The sequence below is a fragment of the Canis aureus genome, chromosome 4 (genome assembly GCF_053574225.1).
Source record: "Canis aureus isolate CA01 chromosome 4, VMU_Caureus_v.1.0, whole genome shotgun sequence".
Classification (NCBI taxonomy): domain Eukaryota; kingdom Metazoa; phylum Chordata; class Mammalia; order Carnivora; family Canidae; genus Canis; species Canis aureus.
This window is the reverse complement of record NC_135614.1, coordinates 3,347,055-3,368,252: the sequence shown is the minus strand read 5'-3', so window position 1 is coordinate 3,368,252 and position 21,198 is coordinate 3,347,055. Positions and strand designations below refer to the sequence as shown.

At 33.7% G+C, this 21,198-nt stretch overlaps 1 long non-coding RNA gene across 2 annotated transcripts in view; it reads left to right on the top strand.

The window, feature by feature from the left end:
- The window catches only part of LOC144312065 (uncharacterized), a 145,053-nt gene that overhangs the window by 9,702 nt on the left and 114,153 nt on the right, over window positions 1-21,198 (top strand). For both annotated transcript variants that reach the window (XR_013377505.1, XR_013377504.1), the window contains exon 2: window positions 2,296-2,392. This is a non-coding gene — a long non-coding RNA (uncharacterized LOC144312065). The remainder of the gene's footprint in view (window positions 1-2,295; window positions 2,393-21,198) is intronic.

Genomic DNA, 21,198 nt, shown 5'->3' with positions numbered 1-21,198 from the left:
GAAGTGGGGAGTAAGTGGGCTGAGACAGAGAAGGAGGGAGAACCAATACAAAGATGAATTACAGAACTGGCCACTTCTGTGACTGACTACTCATTATGATGGTGCCACACAGCTTAGGACCATCTCTCAGAGGGCAAAGGGGAATTTATCTACTAAGCCCTTTATCTATTTTATCTACCAATCCCCTTTACCAAATTGATTAGATGTTCATCCTGCAGGACACTAACCTCTGAACTTCCAGGTTGTCCCTGTGTGAGCCAGCATGAGCACCAAGCCGGATCCTGAAACAACATTGAGAGGGAAGCTTTGATGGTGGGCTAGACATGTGCTAGGAAGTTAAGATGTGAGGTCCTGTTACACTGCATCTGTGTGGACAGAGAGCCTAGTGAGAGCCAGAACGAGAGAGAGGGAAGATCAGTAGCCTAAGAGGCATCTAAAATCTGCTTTAGGACTTCACTGGAAGTATGTACTTAGGATTCATTGTCCATCGTTTACAAGCTCACGGAGTCCATAAACATGAATCCCTTCCCTTAATCCTCCAGATTTTAAAAGGAGAAAATTCAACAAGACTTTCAGAGCATATTTCTAAAAGAAAAAGTTAGAAGTTTAGTATTTAAGGTAAATAAAGCTCAGTGCAATTTTAAGTAGATGTTTTATGAGCTCTTTAATTAATAGAAACAAGCTAACACTTTTCACTTGGGATAAATTTCAACAGTAACTTTCTTAAAGACCAAATGGTGAGAAAATAATCCAAGGAAAATAAAAACTCTTACTATTTTAATTTGGGATCTATAAGATCTATAACAATCTTGATTGTTGCAAATAATTGCAACCACAAGTATGTGATAAAACTGCCACTGTAAATCATTTGATAATGCAACTTACAATGGTGACAAGCAGGTTTTCTCAGTGTGCTCTAGGTTTTTAAAAAATTCTTTCTTTCATTAATTGTTGAATGTGTACTGACAGGTACAGTTCTGGGCTCAACCTGTCTTAAAAGAAATAATAAATATGTCATTATCTTAGAAGATTTTTCAGTACAGAGGAGAGCAGATAACTAAAGCAGGCAGTTAAAAAACACTATGCAAAGTGATATGGTAAGAGTGAGTAAAGGATATGGGCACCAGTAGATGGGGTGCCAATTCCTGGCTCTTAGGTTTCAAGAGAGGACTCTAGAGGAGCTGATATGATAGCTAAGCAGGACTTTAAAGAAAACTGGAATCTGACAGTCATTGACATTGAGGAGGGAGCATTGGGAGGTCTTTTTGGAGAGAAGGAGCAGGCACAGAGCCATTTTAGGAAAGTGTGACCTTCAGAGAACCACAAATAATCATTAGAGCTGGAAATATAAATAAGGGTTATAACAGGAAAGGCAGTCCATAGGAGCTTTCTTACATAGATTCAAGACTTACAGGAAGGTCTCAAGGAAGAGAGTGGAAATTCGTATTTGTATCTTTGAAATATCACTTTGACAGTTGAGTGAAGTGAGATAGGAAGATAAGTTATAAAGTGGTTGCTGTAACTCAGTAAGGAAACAATCTTAAACTGAGGTGTTAGCAGCAAGGATAGAAATATGTGATTAATTTTATGAGAATCCACATAACTTGGGAACATAGTGAATGAACTGAATAAGGAGAGAAATGAGTCAAATTTCTAGCTTGAGTAACTCAGTGGTATTATTGGTCATCAAATAAGAAATGCATGAAGAGGCATAGGGTCAGGGAAAGGGAACTCAGAGGATGGAAGTAGAACATAGGATCACTTAAAATAATTTCACTTGTTTAATAATATTCAATAATTACTTTTTGTCAATGGAATGAACCAGACTTTCTCAGTGTATTTGAAATAAAGTATTAAATTTTTATATGACTCTACTAATAAAATCAAAGTTAACACAAAGTATTGGTGGATTTGGCCAATCACTTAATCCACGCAAATTTTAAGCATTAAGCCCAGTATTTATCATATATGCAAAATAATTCTGAATTGTCCACTTTTCTTCTATAGCTATTTCTAAATAGATGTTGAAATGTACTTTCATGGAATTATTTTAATTTATTGTTTTATGCAACAACACAATGATTTTATTGTCCTACAACACTGCATTAGAATTGATGTAGCTCAAAATCATATCTGATTTAATATTTGTTAGTGGATTTTACCTGGGATCATTATTCTGGTGATTTTTGTTTCTTTCTGTGTCTCTGTGTCTATCTCTCTGTCTGTCTATCTACCTATCTGTATATCACCTTTAACCATCTCTTCTTTATTTTTTGGCCCTTCTTTACTTTCCAGCACCCACAGCACTCTAGGACCCTCTTGCGTTTTTCCTGCTGCAGTCCTGGAATCAGCCACTTCTCCAATGAACCCATGAGCCCTGGGTCCTTTACAGGTACATGGTATTTAGAAAAAAGATATGTTCATTGCTATAGCACCAGCTCTTCAAACACCTTACAATGAAGAGTACTATATACATGTATTTATAATAACTTATGCATACACATACAACAACATTTCTGCATCTATCTATTGGCATAAGTGTCTTGAATTATGAGTCCATATTAATACCTCTAACCCTAATCCAGTACCATAGAGTTCATTCTAGCCTTCCCATTTTTCTTATTTTTAACTTCCTTCTTCAACATTGAGAAACCTGGCTTTCATTATTTATCACGTATTTATTATTCTGTTTAACCCTGGTATACAACTAAAGTAATCTTAAGATTCATAATTCATACCCCTGTGAGAAACCGATTTACTAACTACAATACCATGTTTGTGTAGAGTTCCTTTTTTTCTTTAGCCTTACGATATCTAGTCAAAACAACATTTTTTTCAGTTACCTAAGTCGTTTCTTCCCCATGTCTTTAAGTATGATTATGTGATTCATTTGTAATGTAGTTGTTTCACAATCTGGAAGATCTTTAAAAATGAACACATAGTAAAATTCACTTTTTGTGATATACAGTTGAATCAGTTTAGACTAATGCATGGAATTGTATATCCATTACTGTTTCACCTATAATAATACCAATACCCCTAAACTCTCCTGTGCTACCCCTTCACAGACAGCTCCTTCCCTCTGCTCCTGACCTTAGCAATCACTGATTACCTTAGAATGCATTTTTTATTTTTTTTACAGTGTCAGACAAAAAATGAAATCATAGGGTATGTAACTTTTACGGTCTTGCCACTTTCACTTAGCAAAAAGCATTTAAGATTCATCCATGTTGTATGATTAATACTCTCTTACTTCCTACTCTTACTTCCTACTCTTCCTACTCTTCCTACTCTTCCTACTCTTCCTACTCTTCCTACTCTTCCTACTCTTCCTACTCTTACTTCCTACTATATATGCATTGCCAAGTATGAACATACATTTTTATTTCTCTTGAGTATGCAGCTAGATTGAGGATTGCTTTTCTAAAGATCCTTTAGGGTTTTCTATATAAACAAGCATGTTGTCCATGAATAGATACAATTTTATGTTTTTATTTTTTATTTGTTTGACTCTTTTTCTTGTCTTATTGCATTGGCAAGAACTTCCATTATAATGTAAAATAGGTGTGGTAAAAGAAGACATCCTTCTCTTTTTCCCAAACTTAATGGGAAATTTACAGTCTCTAAATTAATTATGATATTAACTCTGAAGTATTTTCTAGCTGCCTTTTATCAGGTTAGGAAGTCCCCTTCTATTCCTAGGTTGCTACAAGTTTTTTTGTTTGTTTTATCAAAAAAGAATGGTGAATTTTGTCAAATGGTCTTTCTGTATTAAGAAGGTCATTTTTTTCTTCATTAGTGTTTTATTGTGGTGAATTACATTGATTGATTTTTGAAAGTTAAAGCCAGGTACCTTAAACTTTTTTTTTTTTTTTTTTAGTTTTTACTTAAGTTCCAGTTAGTTAACATACAGGGTAATATTAGTGTCAGATGTACAATTTAGTGATTCAACACTCAAATACAACACCTGGTGCTCATCGTAGGTGAACCCCTTAATCCCTATTGCCCATTTAACCCATCCCCCGCCTGCCTCTCCTCTGGTAACCATTGGTTTACTCTCTATATTTAAGAGTCTGTTTCTTGGTTTTCTTCTCTTCCTCCCCCTATGATCATTTGATTTGTTTCTTAAATTCCACATATGAATGAAATCATATGGTATTTGTGTTTCTCTGACTGACTTATTTCACTTACCGTACTACTCTCTAGCTCCATCCATGTTATTGCAAATGGTGATATTTCATTCTTTTTTATGGCTGAGTAATAGTCCATGGTGTGTGTGTGTGTGTGTGTGTGTGTGTGTGTGTGTGTGTTGTGTGTGTTACATCTTCTTTACCCATTCATCAATTGATGAACATTTAGGCTCTTTCCATAATTTGGCTATTGTAGATAATGCTGCTATAAACATCAGGATGTATGTATCCCTTTGAATCAGTATTTTTGTATTTTTTAGGTGAATACCCAGTAGTGCAATTACTAGATCATGAAGTAGTTCTATTTTTAACTTTTTGAGGAACTTGCATACTGTTTTCCAGAGTGACTGCACCAGTTTGCATTCCCACCAAGTGAGAGCATTCCCCTTCTCTGTTATTTCTTGTGTTGTTGATTTTAACCATTCTGACAGGTGTAAGGTAATATCTCATTGCAGTTTTGATTTGTATTTCCTTGGTAATGCATACTGTTGAGTATCTTTTCATGTGTCTGTTGGCCAACTGGATGTCTTCTTTGGAAAAATGTCTACTTGTGTCTTCTCATTTTTTAACTGGATTATTTGATTTTGGGGTATTGAGTTTTATAAATTCTTTATATATTTTGGATACTAACCCTTTATCAGATATGTCATTTGCAAATATCTTCTTCCATTCCGTAGGTTGCTTTTTAGTTTTGTTGATTGTGTCCTTCACTGTGCAGAAGCTTTTATTTCTGTTTATACTTTATTATCTTCCATTCACCTTTGAATAGATTGCTGTCTATTATTCACTCCTCTCACCTCATATAAATCTCTTATTAAAGTAATGGTCTTCATACTATATCATCTTTTTGCTCCTTATTTTACATGTTATCTGTTAATTATGACCACATTCTAGACACATTCTTTTCTGGTTTTCTATTTTTATTTTATGACCACAACTCACCAACTTCATTTGTCTGTTCTACAGGTGTATGTGTTCTTTAGAATTGCATTTCTTGCTCTGTGTACTTTTGTTTGTTTGTTTACTCTCTAAGTCTATGTTTTCAGAAATCATGAGTGTGGGTAACTTGCAAATCCGAATCTCCAACCTCTAACTCTCTCTGATGAATTTTATATCTAACGCATGTATTTGGATATCATTTAGTAATCAACATAAAGCACTGAACTGACCATGTTACCCTGCCTCCATTTTTCAAAGTTCCCTATTACTTTTAGCCTGAAAGTTATTAGCTGTCAACTCTAAGCTCTTCTAAATTTATTTTTGTCTTTCCCTTACTTATACTCTTAGCTTAATCATGCAGATTATTTTCCATTCCTAGATCAAATTACATCAGGCTATTTCACACCCCTGAACTTTTGTACATATTGTTCCCTTCCTCTGTAAAGCTCTTTTCTCTTTAAATTTCTTCTCATTTTTAAAGCTCAGGCTATTTCATTTCCTTTGACACCAATCTGCACTGTTCCATGCCAGGATAGTAATAATTTACTTATTTATATTCTCGTTGTGAATATTCCCTGTTCATGGTAATATTAGCCTGCAATAATTGATTTACATATTTGCTGTACACACACACACACACACACACATATCTTAACTATGCATTATGAGGCCAGGGATTAAAGTGGCCCCTTAGCACCTGAAAAAGCTCTGCTACATACTTGGCAATAAATATATATTTATTGAATGAATAATCTTAGCCATGGATCTAGAGTTTTGTGCTTATAAAAGAAATCTTGAATTCTGAAAATTCAACCGTTTAGTTTTAATTCAGACCCTCCTAAGGTAAATTTTTGTGGAAATATGGCAAGCAAGCTAAGATGAGAGGCTCTAGCTGTGCTTTGAAAAAGAGAGGAAACTGGAGCAGTAAACTGGGATGTTGAGGGCTGAGTTAGAACCCAAGAACATTACATAAATCTAGGTTAGCTAAGGGCTTCATCAGCATGGAAATGTTTTTCAGATATAGAGGGCACTGGAAATGTGATAGGGTGTAATGTAGAGGCTGCCAATAGCATATATGAATCATTTTAGAGTTACTGTCCCTCAGCTAATGGCTTCCTATATCATATGCCTCTATGAAAAATTTCTGAAAGCTATGGTTCTGAGATGACTCACATCCTAAAGATTAAGTACCATTTCTAATGAACTGATGACTGATAACATCATAAAATAAATGCTGCATCACAGCCCAATTTCCCTCTCACAGATGTTTTGTAGAGTCATTTCTTCAACTTTACCCATTATTTAAGGAAAACTAAACTTTTGATTTTATATTTTAAAATCCATATTAAAAAAATAACGTATAAATGCAAAGCAGCTTTGTGAGTAATTTACTTAATTATATTAGAGTATGGGCCAAAGGCAAAATAAGGGTTAAATATCTCATACTGGAAAAAGAGCAAATTATGAATCAGCAACTTTATTTATACTAATACTATTAAAATAAAGGTCCTTTTTTCCCGTGGTACCATGAATGAAGCTCTGATACTAACTACAGTAGAAAACTCTTAACTGTTCTTCACTGAATCTACTCTCTGGGTTAATTGATGCTGTGCTCCCTCTCTAAAGTGTAATGACTGATACCTATGACACTAAAACTTGTAACTGAAAGACTATGCCCTAAAATAGGCATTGGCAAAAATGGCCCTAGAACAAAACTCAGCCTGTTTGTGCAAATAGTTTTATTGCAATACATCCACAACCATTTATTTGCTTATTATCTATGGCTACTCTCTCAGTAACACAGCAGAGTTGAATTTTTGGGACTGAGACCCTCTCAGCCACAAAGCCAAAAATATTTATTATTTGACCATTAACATAAAGTTTGTCATTCCCTATACTAGAAGATTTCCACTTTATGTAATGTATGAAGCAGTTATGTTGTTCCCGATCCTTATTTCCAGTTGTATTTGTTATTGTAAATATGTTAAAAATCCAGGATTCTGAGATTCCTTTACATTTTTCTTCAATATCTTCTTCATGCCTGGAAACTGAAACTTAAAAGTTATGAACATAGTAGAGGTACAATTTATACAGATATACCACACACACACACACACATGCACACACACATGCACACACACTCAAATGATGTGGAACAGTCATCAATAGAACCATAGTCAATGAACGAGATTGGCCTTCCAGTGAAGATTTTCAGACATTTTCCATTTTCACTCCAAAGTAAGGGTGGTTTAGGCATTAAGAAAAAAAGCCATTTAGTGAGCACTAATGAGATAACAAAAGTATCCACTGATTTACCTATGCTCAAAAATAAGTTAAATATGATTAATCCCAATTGAAGAAGAACATCAAACTATAGATCAAATGTGTCTAAAGTTTACTTCCATCCTAAGTGATAGCACAAAAATCAGATCAGAATCAAACTAACTTTTAAAATGATAAATCACAAGAGCCACCTGTGGTAAGGCAATCAAAACTTAGATTTTTTTCTTTTGTATTGTTGAAGTTATCAGCAAATCACTAAACTCAAGGCTTTTGAATTTTTTATGGTTTATCTTTCCTAATTTACTATTCTTACAAAACTCAGTAGAGATTGGTTCTAGATCATTTGAAGGTTTTTATGAATTTATATGCTGTGGTAAATACTTAAAGAAAAATAGCTTACATGAAAGAGCATTTTTAGATAGCATTTCTTTCCAGTTTTGAACAACTAGTCATTTCCTTACCACCTCATGTTGTTACGGACTCAACTGGATCAAGAAACCCTGGAAACATTGAAAGAGATGATTGATTATATAAACAAAATTTGAGCTATATTTTTGGAAAATTTAGAAGGAAATTCTTACAGAATTGTTAAAAGGTCATCAAGATACAACATGTTCGTTTTTGCTATGTAGATTAGTGAAGAATGAGATTCCCAATAAATCTGCTAAATCTTATAGAAAACTTGGCCTAAAATTGACAACTTTACAGAAAAATCCTGTACTACCAAGAGACAATAAAGAATGTATGTTATTTGTTAGTATCAGACCCTGTGAAAGTTCCAGTCATGTATAGGAAGATGACATACAATTGTGGACATGATTATTTTTAATTAAGAATAAAGTTGAAATGGTGTAGTATATAAAAGAGACAAGTCCAAGTATGAAGAAGGAGGGGAAAAAGGAGAGAGAAGAGGATGAGGAGAGATCAAATTGAGATAAAATAATTTCTCAGTTGGGAGCCAGAGCTATTCCAAATAACATTTTACATTTAATTAAACAAAAACAGAAATCAAAGTGATGATGTTTGTTGGTTAGAAAAGAATAATTTAATTTACAAACATCCTTATTGAAATTTTAATTTGTAAAAACAATAACCAAAATCATTATTTTAAGATATGTAAGTATAAACTTTGCAATTAATTAATTACATATATCATTTAAGAATTTGAAAACTGTTGATTAAAATGCAGGGAATAATAACAATAGAATAATGGAAACCTAGAGTAATTGGGGACTTTGTGAGTTACCTTAATCAATGTACCATATAGTACTGGCAATATAACCCTCCCCCCTTTTTAAGATTTTATTTATTTTAGAGAGAGAGAGGGAGTGTGAGCAAGCAGGGGGAGGAGCAAAGGGGGAGGGAGATAGTCTCCAGCAGACTCCAAGTTGAGTACAGAGCCTGACTCAGGGTTCCATCCAAGGACCATGAGGTTATGACCCAAACAGAAACCAAGAGTCAGATGCTTAACCAACTGAGCCACCCAGCTGCCCCCATATAATCCCTTTTAATGTTAGCTCCTTGCCTACATCATATTTTAATAGGGAGTTTCCAAAGAGGAAAGACTAACTCCAATATAAAAAAAACTTGGGGAGAACAAGAAATCAGATTCTGAGAATCCAAGTATCAGTAACAAATACAAGAAACTAGGCATATTTGAAACAGAGAAGAGCAACCCCACCTCATTATCTTGAAGAAGTTCTGTGGCCATGGCTCATGTCAATCACTCAATGGGCACAGGGGTATCTCTGGAAATTTGGCTACTTTAAGGAAACCTGGATCAGAGTACCTATGTCTTCTCTACATTACAGTTTTGAAAAATTACAGAGTTTCTGTTCTGACATTTCCAAAATTATTGGAAACTAATTTTTACTACTTTGTTAGGATGCTAGTCTTTGTGTTGACCCCAATTCTCACTTTGGCAATTCTAAACATGTGTCTATGTGAAGGAACTATGCAAAATAAGCTTGGTCTTTTCCCTGTAGGAACACTTTTAAGTATTGAATATTAATATTAAGTGTTGTCCAGATTTTTCACTTATTGGATTAAGTACCTCAGTTATTTTGCAGCAATCCCTAAAATGAAATCTACTCATATTTACACGTATTTCTATTTCTCTGTGTTACCTAGAAATGAACATCATACAGTATGTATTTTTTTTTTTTTACCAGAAGAAGTGGGATTATTCCTTCCAAGTTGGAGACTGTGCTCTCTCCCCATAATGCTGATTAAGGTTTATGGCAGACATTTTCAGGATCCTCAGATTGAGCAAATGGTCAATAATTAATTACTAACAGTAGGCCTTATTCATACACTGCCACTGATCAGTAAGCTAAGTTCTTTCTTCTTAAACATAGGTAGCTGACCATTTGAGCTTATTTTCTTGAGTCAATATATAAAATCACTTAAGTACTTGTTTGCCAACGACCTAATAAAATTCAGAATTGTGATGCAGGTATCAAAAAAGTTAATGTAATGAAAGTAATTGAGGTCATTTTGTCTGAAGAAGTTGAGAGGATAATTTGTATTCCGGTATTTAGGGATTAGTCATATGAAAAGAGATGATGAAAGGTCAAATTGCCTTCAAGCTTCAGAGGATCAATTTGGTAGTAGAACATCTGGGTTTAAGTACTTGTTCTATTCTCATACCATCCTTGTGCATTGGGACAGCTTGTATCCTCTCTCAATTATTTTTCCCTAGTTTGCAAAACAGCAATTAAAAAGATTTCAGAGTTGACAAAGTCATGTATTTGAAATTGTTTAACCTAATATAAGTATATTCACTTGGGCAAGTAACTTAGCTTCTCAGCTAAATATGTGTTCATTTATGCATTCATTTCCCTGGTTACCTTCGCCTTCCTGAACAATGATCCTTGTCTTCACAATTCATAGAGACCTCCACTTTTCTCTGGGATTTCTTTCTCTGCCCTGTAGCATGCAAGCTTCCAGGCAGTGACCTGACACTATTGCAAGAGTCACATCTTTTGCTTCCATTCTAAATAGCTGTTTCATTTTTCTTTCTGGGTTATTAGTTTAAAAGAGTGGGAGAGAAATTCTGACAACTTTTAATCATTTCATGGATAAAAGTGGACATCTTGAGTATTCTTTAGTGATTTATTCAAGAAATGTGTACTTAATTCCTCATCAAACATGGCAGTGCGCTAGTATATATGATTTGTATATGAATAAAATATGATTTCTTTTTTCAAGAATCTTAAAATCCCTGGGCAACACAAAAACAAGAACAGGTTTAAATAGCATATGATGAACTATATGCTGACTGTAATATGTTATTTATAAAATTATTTGCAAAATGAGTATCCCAATTATATCAACTGATTCTCATGGAAGAAAGGGGAGAAGCCTTCCAGGGTGCTGATATACTTGATACTTGATATACTTGATAGAAGAATGAAAAACATTCACTATATGAAGAAGAGATGGCAAGTCTTAAGTCTCCCCCAGTCGTTTCAGTCAGAATTTGTTGCCTACTCTTCTATATTTTGTGTTCAGATTTATGGTATCAATTATCTCTGATTGTTTTATGGTATGCTGTATGGGTGGCTAACTGTATCACTTCCCAAACAGCAGCCTCCTTGAAAGCAGGAACTACATCTGAGATGATTCATCTTTGCATTGCTCTCCTTCAGATTTATGTTTAAAGTCTTCCTAATCTAGTAATGAATCTTCTCTTCTGCTTTCTTGCCATATTCAGCAAAATATGAGATAATATTTGTGAGGTGAAACAATAACTTATTGTTAAATTCAATAGAGGATAAAGGGTCAGGGAAGGATCAATAGTATCAAATATCATTGAATTACAAGTCAAATCTCATTATAATACGCATGGAGTAGTTTGCCAAATTATCTGTGTGGTACTGTATTTGTCATATTAGGAACTTCTTGAAATAAGCAGGTCAGCAATAGACTTTTGGTAATCTTTTCACTAATTGGAGCTGTTTAGTGTTGTACAGTATCTGTTTAATGAGGTTTGACCTTCATTAAACTTCATTTATGTGAATGTTTTATGCAAAAACAGACAGATGCCTATCATGGTGTGAGAAGATCTGAAAATAAGGCAGGAGTATTTAGCATCTGTGAAAGATTTTGGAGAAGGAGAGATCAAGAAAAATATAGGAACAATTACAACCTTCCCATTTATCTGATCTACACATTTAAAGGAAAATGTAACAAATACATTAAAAATGAGAAATTACACATCGGTGTCTCAGTAGATTGGAAAAATTATGTATTAGGCTAAAAATTTTGCTTACAAATCAACCAATAAAAATATAGAACTTAGCACATTTTATTTAATATAAATAACACATTTGTGATCAATGATGTAATTAATACAGAGGTATAATTACATACATTTTTTAAAGGGAAAGAAGGTGTAATAGATTAATAGTCACCCTAAAATATCAAGTCATGATCCCTGGGATATAGAAACATTGCTTTATTTGAGAAAAGAGTCTTTGCAGATGTGATTACATAGGATTATGAGATGGAGAGATTGTCCTGGATTACCTAGGTGGGCTAGAAATGCAATTCCAGTCATCCTCTAAGAGAGAGAAAAAGAGAGTGAACACAGGCAGAAGAGGAATCAATGTGACCACAAACACAGAGATTGGGGTGATGTGCCACAAGTCAAGGATGCAGACAGCCACCAGGACCTGGAGGAGATGTATTCTTTATTAGAGCCTTCAGGGGAAGTGTGGCCCTGCTGACACCTTGATTTTGAATTTAGAATGGCAAGAGAATGAACATCTGTAGTTTCTAGCCATCCACATTGTGGTAGAGTAGCTCCAGAGAAATAATATAGGAGCTTTCTGAGTTTTATAGATTAAAAACAATATAAACAATTACAATAAAATATCAACATGAATTTTTCAAAGTTCTATATAATATAAACATGTAAAATCATAAACATTAGGACCAAAATAAGATGCAATTTATTGTATAAGAATATGGTTGTCAATATAAAGATGGGAAAACTGAATAGAAGAAACTGTATAGGCCTGTGATCTGAAATGAAACTCTGGGCAGGGAGGCCTACTTCGATTCTTATTTTATTTTATTTTATTTTTTGCCTACTTCGATTCTAAAAGACATATTCTTGAAAAGTCATGGGTATGTTTAGCATTATCATTGAAATCATGTTGCAATTGTGGTTAATTCTGGGGTAAAATGTCAAATATATTGATTATTAAATTTTCCCCAAGTGTACTGTACTGTCATTTGAAATTTATTTCACCACTTTTAGACATAATTAGAAATAGATATTTGCATTGTTTTGATCTACATTTATATTAGTCTTTCAGAATGGTACATATTTAATTAGCAATTCAGTGAACAACCGTAAGTTATGAAATGAATGTCAATGAATTTGTTTTCTGTGATCTTTCTTGTGAACAAGAGATAACTTGTTCCCATAGTCTAAGATGATTCCAAAATGCCCAGTTGTGTGTAACCTACAGGGTTGAGAAATGACCTGAAATGCTAGAGTTGATATTGCACATGTTCATCTATAGACAGAAGCTGGACACCAAGAATAATGCTGCCTCTGTAGTGTCAACTTTGTGCTCTTTGTGTTTTAATCTTTTGCTGATACAGGTGTTTAATCTTTTTAGTGACTAATTAAAATTTAGTTGTGTATTAACTTTTATCTAGTCAAGTATCATTTTTATGTGGATAGTATACTAGTCTGCTGTGGCTACCTTAACAAATACTACAGATAGAACAGCTTAACAAAAAAATCATTTCTCATAATTCTGGAGGCTAGAAATCAACGAGTTTGCTTTTATCTGAGGTGTTCCTCTTGCATGTAGATGCTGGCCTTCTCTCTGTCTTCACATGGTCTTCCCTCCATGTATGTCTATGTCATCATCTCCTCTCATAAAGACACCAGCCATATTGGATTAGGATCTACCTTAATGACTTAATTTAACTTTAATTATGTGTTTAAATACTCTCTCTCCAGATATAGTCATGCATGAGAGAAGTTAGGACCACAGCATATGAATTTTGGAAAGACACAATTCAGCCATACAGAGAGTTATATTTATATAAAGAATGTTTGTGGGAGCCCATGGGTGGCTCAGTGGTTGACCGTGTGCCTTTGGCTCAGGTCGTGATCCCAGTCCTAGGATCGAGTTCCGCATCAGATTCCCCACAGGGAACCTGCTTCTCCCTCTGTCTATGTCTCTGCCTCTCTTTCTGTGTTCTTATGAATAAATAAATAATATCTTAAAAAAAGAATGTGCTTGTGTATGGTAAAAATACACACATTCATTATATAAATATAATTAGTCATGCAAAAAAGATACTGGTTATCTATGGTTCTACCATGTGAAAAAAAAAACATTAAAATTCAGTATATATCTTTTCTTCTTCTTCATTATACAAATTTTGGAAATACCCCATTTCAAAAAGACAATGATATTCTTCAGTAATATATTATATAAGAAATATTGCAAACTTCATTCATTGGGAGGTATGAACCAATATTTCTTCCAAATGGGAGCAGAGAATTCAGATCAAATTATCCTCTGAATTTGCAGTCTACTTTATGAACAATGGGGTTCCAATTGTGCCTCTCTTCGGCGGATGATATAACCAATGATATTTAAAATCTGTTGACTTTTGCAGAAGTAAATCAAAGTTTTTAAAAAGAACAGGTTTTGACATTTCCTAAGCTATATAGTGCAGTATATTAATAAATGCTACAGATCAATGATTTCTGTTACCAAATAATTTTGGAAATTCTGGTTGAATAAAGCTAGTATTTCTCCATTGGAGCATTTCTTAGAGTTTTCTGTTTTCTGAAGTTAATGTTGAAGTAAACAATATGGAACATTTATGAAACTAATTTGATCATAGAAAATTTTGTGGGAGGAGTATCTTATAACATACAGTGTGAAGCAATAAGGATGGGGAGTCTTTCTATTACTACATATTATCCTTCTCTCTGTTAAACTTTAAGAGTATTCATTTTTTCACTTATTATATGATGTCTTTTATTAGTATTAATATATATTGTCATGCATCCACTGACTTAAAGGTTCTGTGCTATATTTCAAGTTTTCAGCTATTTAGAAGTTGTGAAACCAGGGTGTAAATGTCATCTCTGGAACAAGGGAAGAGTAGAGAGCCTCAGATTGCACATGGCTGGTGGCTGGTGTGTGGAGAGGGCTTTAGCAGGATAGCCAGAAGCTATGATGTCAGCCACCTGTGCAGAGGAGTGATCCAAGGGGCTGGCAGAGAGTCAGAATAACAGAGCTTTATAAAACTCTCATCAGCTTGAAGAAATTTAAGATAACTATTACTTGGGTATTAGCAATATTTTTATGTGAGGAAACTGGATTTCAAAACAATTTTGTAATTGACCCAGAAGACAAACAGCTACTAAAACTCACAGGAGAATTTGAATACAAGATTTGTTTGGTTTTTCCTTCAACAACCTCACTGCTTCCAGTCTACTGCTAATCTAAGATTTTGAATATACTTATAGAATCACAGAGTCATAGAGGTTGATAATGGCTGAGTACCTTCCCATATCTTTAGAACATTTGAAAGAAATTTTGGCTTTTACCTTGCAGTGAATGGTAATGTTTGGCAAGGGGTTTGCCCAAGGTCATGTAGCTGGTTAGTGGCTAGGTTAACACATAAGCTTTTCCTATGAAAAGCACATTTCCAACAGTCTACAAAGTTCCACACTTTTACACAAAGAAATATTATCTAGTTATAAAGTGTTATATTTGCTGGAGAGCACTGCATTTCAAATTCACTATTTCTTTGAATTTTTTAAGTTTAAAGTTACGGAAAAATCTTCAGATTGTGCTGGTCCCAATGAGTCATCATAGATAAATTACATGAAACATATAAAAATTTAAGGATACAATGTAGAAATATTTTTGATAGATGGAGTTTTATTATATGAAGACTGTAAAATATGAATTTTATCTTCAAAGAAAGCTACACAGCAACTTACCAGAGATCTGAATATATACTTCAGCTCTCATTTTCTAGCATAATTATGACATATTCCTATTTGTGATATATCTATATCACTATATCATAGATATATCACTTCTGTAAATGTCAGCTCCACTCATTATTGTTGCTTCAATGAGACAGATATTACTGCTAGAGAAAAGATCCAGTAGTATTCATTAATCAATCTTAAAATTTAATTATACTATTTCATAATTATTACTTTGCCTAGATTTCAGCCATTGTGATTAAGAAAGCAATAGTATATATTATTTATTATAACATTATGATTTCCAGTAATTTGTAAGATTAGAGTAGACCACATAAAGTCTGTTAATAGCAGTATTTGTAAAAACACACTAGAATGTCTCATCTGAGATCTAATTAAGGCAATCCATGAAATAATTAATATAAACTCACACTTTGGGGGGGAAAGAGAAAAGAAAACCTTTCTCCGTATGACATCTCAAAGCTGAAGCAATTTCAATCCTTTTCATTGAAACAGCTTCTTTTGCTTAATAAAGACAATATTTAAAAAGATGAGGATTCACATTTATTCCCCTCTGTCTTCTAAAGTCTTTATCATTATGCATTATGCTTGCATCTCTAGGAACCACAGGATCATTATAGCAAAAATTAAATAACTAGAGCATCATTTTAGACACACTGCAATTTGTAAGTTCAGTCAAAATAGTTTTTGTGATCGGTGGTTACTTGAAATTCAGGATTAAATCACTAGTCATCTACTCTTTGAAACAGAACAACTTAAATCCATAAAATTATAAACAATATCATTTCAATACTATCCATCATAAATCATTGGATATTTAAAAGGGTTCTAGTAACCAGTAATTTAACAAATATTTCCACATCATATGCTGTACAGCTCTGAATACGTATTAGTGTACCAATCCACATACAACTATATTTAATAAATGAATCCTGGAGGCAAACCAAAAAAATTACCTTCTATATCAACCTGGTGGTAATATGGGTAGCAGATTGAAAATAAGGCCTCCCTTCTTCCTTCCAAAAGTATGGTACAGAACAAAGACACCTGGAAGAAAAATCAGGAGAGTTGAGGTTTAATTCTTGAAAAAGTTTCAATTCTTGCTATAAGGAAAGAAAAATCGCTTCAGTTCCTAAATGGAGTGCTCCCACTTGTCAGATAAGGAAGACAAACTACATTTCTCTGATGTGTAAATCCAAAGACTATGATTTTTAATGTTTTTAGTGCTATGAATATAGGATTATTTATTTAGCAAATATACATAGCATTTAACTTTGTTTCAGGCACTCTTTTAAGCACTTTACAAATATTTACTGGGCACACTTGTTGACACTGCATTTTTTTTCAAACAGGTTTGTTTACTGAGATATAATTCACACGTGATCCAATTTAGCCATTTAAAGTATACAATTCCATGGCTTTTACTATATTCAGATATTGTGCATCCATTGCCACAATCAATTTTACAACATTTTCCACCTCTTTAAGAAGCCCTATGCATCTTGACCTGATATCACACCCACCTCCTATCACTCCCAGACTTATAAAACCACAAAATGACTTCTGTTTTTGTAGATTTGACTGTTTTGAACATTTCCTGTAAATGGAATCATATGTATGTGGTCTTGGTGATCAGCTTCTTTTGCACAGAATAATATTTTTAAGGTTCATCCATTCTGTAGAATGTTTCAGGACTTCTGACCTTTTTATGACTGCTTAATACTTCATTTTGGTGATATACCATTTCATACCTGTTCATCAGCTGGTTGACATCTAGGGTTTTTCCACTTTTTTGGTTGTAATGAATAATGTTACTATGAATATTCAGGTACAAACATTTTTAGTAATATTTGTTTTTGTTTCTTTTGAGTATTTAATAGTAGGGTTGTTGGGGCATATGGTCACTCTATATTTAGCCTTTTGAGGAAAAGCCAGGGGGTTTTCCAAAGTGTATCATTGCATATTTTGACCATCAGTATACTAAGTTTTCAGTGTTTCTACCTCTTTGCCAACACTTGTTATATCTGTCTTACAGCTATCCTAACTCAGTGTGAAGTGGTATCTCACTGTGGTTTTGATTGTGTTTCTCTGAGGGCATATCATGTTGAATATCTTTTAATGTGCTTATTGGTCAGTTAAATATCTTCTTTAGAGATATGTCTATTCAGATCCTCTGTCTATTTAAAAACTGTGTTGTCTTTTTTTATTGAGTGTTAAGAGTTCATTATATATTAAAGCTCTAAGTCTCTTACCAAATACATGATTTGCAGATTTTCCCCATCCTGTGGTTGTGTTTTCACTTTACTGATGGTGCCTTTTGAAGCACAAAGTTTTTAATTTTGATGAAGTCCAGTTGGTGTATTTTTTGTTGGCTTTACTTTTGCTATCACATACAAGAAAACTTTCCCCAAAGCAAGGCTCACCTGAATTTGTGATTCTCACCTTAACATGAACTTGGAATAAAAACCCTTCATACTGAACATGTGCTCAGATCTTCAGATCATATTTAGAGTTTACACAATGATATAAAAGCTCATTCATATATACTTTTAGTGCTTATGTAGCAAATTTTGGTAGCAATTTATACAAATATAGATGTCTTATATGTATGTGATCTGGGGTAATTTAGCCATCAATAACTTTTTTATTTTAATTAACTTTTACTTTAGATTTACAGAAAAGTTCCTGAAATAGTACAGAAAGTCCCCATATATTTCATACCCAGTTTCCCCATCATAAACGTTTTACATTATTATAGTACATTTTGTCACAATGAACTAATATTGATAAATTATTAACTAAAGTCCACGTGTTATTCATGTTTCCTTAGTTTTTATCTAATGTACTTTTTTTTTAGTTATAGGATTCCACATTAGCCATTAGCTATTATCATGTCTCTTTAGGCAACTCTTCACTGTGAGTTTCTTGGGCTTCCCTTCTTTTTGATGATCTTGATATTTTTAAGGCATACTGGTCATATATTTTGTGGAATGACCCTCAATTAGCTTTTTCCTAATGGATTTTCTCATTAGACTGAAGTTCTGTATATTTGGGAGAAAGACTGCAGGGATAAAATACCATTTTCGTCCATCATAATAAGTAAACATAATACTAACATAATGACATAATGTTGTGTTGACTATTCTAGGTGTCTGGGCATTCCATTTTACAATCATTTTGTCTCTATATACTAATAGTATACTGGGATTTTGATTGAGAGTGCATTGATTCTACAGATCAAGTTGGGCAGAAATGACATTTTAAGAGTACTGTGTTTCTCAATCCGTTTATTTGTATCTAATTTCATGTTTTATTTTTTAAATATCATGTTTTAAATCAAAATTTTATAGTTTAATGGTTTCCAAACATATATATTGTTATTATTATTCCTTTGGTGATATTGTATATTTATGGTTTTTTAATTTAAAATTCCATTTATCCATTTATGGTATACAGGAAAATAATTGACTTTTGTATATTGATCTTGCTATTTTTCTTTATTAGAGTCAAGGGCTTTTATTTGTTCATTTGTCTTTGTTATTGTTTTATCAGGAGGTGGGTATGTGGTAGATTCTTTGGTATTTCCTACATAGACAATCACATCACTAGAATGTTGAGTAGGAATAATAAGGGATCATAATAGCTTTATTCCCAGTCTTAAAGGGAAGGGTCTCTCACCATTAAGTATGATGCTTACTGAAAGATTTTTGTAGATGTTCTTTTTTTAATAATAAATTTATTTTTTATTGGTATTCAATTTGCCAACATACAGAATAACACCCAGTGCTCATCCCGTCAAGTGCCCCCGTCAGTGCCCGTCACCCATTCACCCCCACCTCCCGCCCTCCTCTCCTTCCACCACACCTAGTTTATTTCCCAGAGTTAGGACTCTTCATGTTCTGTCTCCCTTTCTGATATTTCCCACCCATTTCTTTATCAAATTGGAGACTTCCTCCTATTCCTAGCATACTGAGAGTTTTATCATAAATAGGTGTTGGAGTTTTTCTAATGATTTCTCTATGTCAAGTTCTATCTGCATATGATTTTCCTTTTTTAGCTTGTGGAATACATTTGCGATTTTGAAATGTTGAGCCAGTGTTGACTACCTGTAATAAACACTATTAAGTCATAGTGTGTAATTACTCTCAGACATTATTGGATTTGGTTTGGTTTGATAATACCTTGTGGAAGATTTTCATGTCTATTCATGAGAGGTACTGGTTTGTAGTTATCTTTTCCTGTAATGTCTTTATCTGTTTTGGTATTAAGGTAATGCTGGTCTCACAAAATAAGAAAGCATTAGTCCTATTTTTATTTTGTGGAAAATTGGTGTTATTTCTTCATTCAAAATATTCCATTTTATTTTGTGGAAAATTGGTGTTATCTGGTAAAATTCACCAGTAAAATCATCTGGAGCTGATGGGGTGTTTTTATGCTGATTAATTGTTATTCAATTTACTAGATATAGATCTGTTCATATTACCTATTTCTTCTAGTTTGTGTTTTGGTTGTTTATATCTTTTAGGACATCAGTCCATTTATCTAAATGACCAAATATGTGGACACAGAATTGTAATATTCCTTTATTATTCTTTTAATGTTCATGGGCTCAGTAGTGACAACCTCTCTTTCATTTTTGATTTTAAAATTTGTGTCTTCACTTTTCCCTGCTCAGCCTGGCTGGAGGTTTGTCCATTTTATCGATATGTTGAATAAGACTTTGGTTTCCCTGACTTTCTTTATTGTTTTCCTGTTTTTCAGTTCTTTCGTTTTTGCTCTTTTACCTTCTATTTTCTTCTCGTTCATTAAGCTTAATTTGATCTTCTTGTTTTAGTTTCCTAAGATGAAGGCTAAGTTATATATTGTAGATTTAAATTATTGTTGACATATATATATCATGGTATGAATTTCCATCTAAGCACTATTTCTGCTGCATCTCACAATTGTTAAGTTGTATGTTCATTTTTATTTAGTTGAATATATTCTATATTTTCCTTGAGAGTTATTCTCTGATCCATGTGTTAGAAGTATGCAATTTAATCCCCAATTATTTTGGAATTTTGCAGCTATCTTTCACTTATTGATTTCTAGTTTCATTCCATTGTCGAGTAGGAGGGTATTTTTCCCGATTTCCATTTTATTAATTGGTTAAGTTGTGTTTATGGCCCAGAATATCATCTTATCTATATTGGAGAAGGTTGCCTACAAGGTTTTTTTTGTATATATTTTTTTATTGGATTTCAATTTAACAACATGTAGTATAACACCCAGTACTCATCCTGTCAAGTGCGCCCTTCAGTGCCCATCACCCAGTCACCCCATCCCTCCACCCACCTCCCTTTCCACACCCCTTGTTCATTTCCCAGAGTTAGGAGTCTCTCATGTTCTGTCATCCTCTCTGATTTTTCTGACTCATTTTCTCTCCTTTCCCCTATAATTCCTTTCTCCTTTTTTTATATTCCCCATATGAGTGAAACCATATAATGTTTGTCCTCCTCCTATTGACTTACTTCACTCAGCATAATACCCTCCAGTTCCATCCACGTTGAAGCAAATGGTGGGTATTTGTCGTTTCTAATGGCTGAGTAATATTCCATTGTATACATAAACCACATCTTCTTTATCCATCCATCTTTCGATGGACACTGAGGCTCCTTCCACAGTTTGGCTATTGTGGACATTGCTGCTATAAACATTGGGGTGCAGGTGTCCCGGCGTTTCACTGCATCTGTATCTTTGGGGTAAGTCCCCAGCAGGGCAATTGCTGGGTGTAGGGCAGTT